Genomic DNA, 3221 nt, shown 5'->3' on the forward strand with positions numbered 1-3221 from the left:
ACCAACACTCACCTTTTCTCCAGAGCCTCAGCCACTTCACATTTCCTTTAATTTTTAGATTTCAATCAGGGGGGTTTTGTGATCTCTCACTATGACAGAGATTCTAGAAAACTCCACATGGGTGGAGCGGGGCTAGGCAAAGGTTCTGGGTCCCACACAGGTTTTGGTCTATCTTCTTTGGAAAGTGTCAGTACTCCTTGACCTCTGGATGCTGGCTAAGACCCTGGTCTTTTCTTCTGAGATGGCACTTGAGAGGCAGTGGCAGTAAGAAGGAAGGTCTCCTCTTTCCAGTACCAACTCAATTCTTCCCCTTGGCCTGCTGTCTGTCTGTTTTGCAAGACATAGTCCTGCTAGGCATGGAGGCTGCCTTCATTGCACCCATAGAACAATAATCACACACACAAATATGGGAATTACATCCAAATAAAGGATTCACATGAATGCAGGAGCACACAGAATGTGGCTATATCTTTCCTTCATGTGCAATTAGACAGAGCAATGACCTGGTCTTCTCTGAATGTGGATGAAGATCACAGTTCCGCTGCTAGATACTTGAAGATTGGAGTTTCACGGTATTTCCCTGTGTGGTATGAGCTGTCCCAAGAGCCTTTATAGAAGATATGACTCCTGCTAAATGCAGAACCATCCTTCAGCTCCAGGATCTTGGGGATTATTGAACACTGTTCCAAAGATGGCCTGTTCTGGTTCCCCACAGTAGGAAGATCAGGGCAATTAAACTGATTTTCTATGCATAAGTAAGTGGTGTGTGTGTGTGTGTGTGTGTGTGTGTGTGTGTGTGTGTGTGTGTGTGTGTGAGAGAGAGAGAGAGAGAGAGAGAGTATATGTTTGTCTTTGTGTGTGTCTCTCTGTGTTTTTCTTTGTGTATAATTTTCTGTGTCTAGTTAGTGTGTGTGTCTGTAAAAATCATAAAGAAAAAGAGAACTTAAATTTAGAAGTGAGAAGGACACATGCAGGAGACCTGAGAGGAAAAGGAACATGGGAGGTAAAGTAATTGTACATTAATCACAATGAAATAAATCTGGACAACACTTAAATTGGTAATGTACTTGGATAAGAAAAAAATTAAAGAAGTGTTTATGTTATTTTTTCTTCTGCTAAAAAAACATGCAATTCTTTAAATATGTTATTTTCTCCTTAATAGGCAGTTACCAAAACACATCCATAGAAATCACAGTTAAAAATATTAAGGTTATTAAAGTTTTAATAAGAAAGAGAAGAAATGTAATACCTCTGTAATGTTGGTGATGTGCGCATGTACACATTTTCCATAGTAAACTGTTCCCTCTGCATCGCATTCTTCTAATACATGTGGATCAACACTAAGTATAAACAAAAGGTGGTTGTTATGTTACTAAGGTTTTTGACTCATTTTATAAATTTTATAGTATATATACATATAGTGGGAAAGGGGAAACAAGAAATAATACACCAAGGCTTACATATATTGTCACATAAGTCAAGTTTTTGTCTACGTTTTATATTTAAATGTAATAGAGTAATTTTGTAGATCGACAGATTAAGAAAATGGTGTAAAGTTTAACAGATCTTGCCTCAAGTTTATTTGTAAAAGCAGAATAGGGCACAGGTCATCTGCAGAGTGTGTAGATGTGTCACACCAGTCCATCTGTTTTCGCAGTGACAGAAACCTTTTCTATGGGGCCTTGGTGCCTTTGGAAGCCTGAGCTGGAGCTGCAGCCTGGGCCTTAGATGGTGCCAAGGCCTCTGCCTTGGTTTGAACCTTGGGCTTTGATTGGCAGAACCTATGACCCTTGACATGTAGTTTCTAATCTTCTTCCCAAGTTTGGGGTGGGCGATGAAAGCAAGACGGCTGAGTTTGCAGCTGGGACCCTTTGGCATCTTGGGTTTTACCACATTGGGCTTCACAAGGGCTTTGATGGCTTCTGTGTGTGCAAACTCATTGCCTTTGCATTGTTTGCCTGCATCTTCTTCATGCCTTTCTTGTTGTGTTTCTAGGCAAAGCGCATGTTCCTCAGGAACTTAGAGCCAACCCCTTTAAGAGATTCTTATCTTTGCGATCTGGGTTTCTTGATGCCATCTCTGTGCCATTTCCGGGACTGGTTCTGTGTGGTGTGGTTCTTGGACTTGGCCATGTCTGAACATGGCTCCCAATGTGCCTGGGCCCGGAAGAGAAAGAAAAACTTTATACCATTTTATAAAGTACCTTAATATATGCATACCGGCATTAGTTTTATAAAGTTATTAAAAATACCTTACCTAGAGAAATGAACCCATTATCCCAATTTTATTAAAACATATTTAACACACACACGCACACGCACCCGCACACATGCACACACACACACCACCACCAACTGTTAGAATGACCATTAGTGGGAATGAGGTACAAGGGCAGGAAGATAAGGTTCCCTTTTACATAGTAAGTTTTGCACTTGCTGATTTTCAATAATTCTTCATGCAGTCTTTATCATGTGTCTCTTTTATATTGTTCAACAAGCATTCATTAATTTAGATTTTTCTAAAATGCTTTGTATGTATGATAAAAATAAAGCAACATGAACATTTAGTGACACAGGAGAAGAAAAGGAAAGAAAACAATAATTTTCATCTTTAGGATATATGATTAACCACTCCCCCTTCACATGTATCCATACCGCCTTCTTTGTTCCAGCCTCCATTTGTCTTTTCTATTTTCTTTTTTTCTTCTGTTCTACTTTTCTTTCTCTTATTCTCTCTTACATTTTGTTCTGTCTAAAACTGACCATATACAAATGATGCCGTAGTCTGGCTTTACCACATAGCTTTTGAAGGGATCTAGCCCTTTTCAAATATTCAGTAATATAAACAAATTTACAATGTCAAATATTATAAATATACCTTTCATGCTTGCATTTTTATTTTTGTATGATAAAATATTTATTACTGTTAAGTGCAATACCTGAATTCCTAACACATCTTGGGCAATGACTTCATTCAGTAAACTTTATTGGGATTTAATTGAAAAAGACCAGTTTGGTTAACATTGAATTCATTTCATTGCTACTTTTTAGAGGTGATATGTCCAGTGGTCCCTTTCTCTCTGATTTTATCCTTTATACAAATGAAGTCAAGTTTCATAATCTCTATGAAAAACATGGGGTCATAGTATTTCCTCTGTACTGCCAATAACATGTCTACCACATGGTATTGGAAGATTGACTATTAAATTTTTGCACAGTTTT

At 38.2% G+C, this 3221-nt stretch overlaps 1 pseudogene; it reads right to left on the reverse strand.

Annotated features, from left to right (window-relative positions):
• Positions 1-1672: 1672 nt before the first annotated feature.
• Positions 1673-2132, reverse strand: LOC127217865 (60S ribosomal protein L29-like; annotated as a pseudogene).
• Between the last annotated feature and the right edge of the window lie 1089 nt (positions 2133-3221).

The sequence above is a fragment of the Phodopus roborovskii genome, unplaced genomic scaffold, assembly GCF_943737965.1.
Source record: "Phodopus roborovskii unplaced genomic scaffold, PHOROB, whole genome shotgun sequence".
NCBI classification, from domain to species: domain Eukaryota; kingdom Metazoa; phylum Chordata; class Mammalia; order Rodentia; family Cricetidae; genus Phodopus; species Phodopus roborovskii.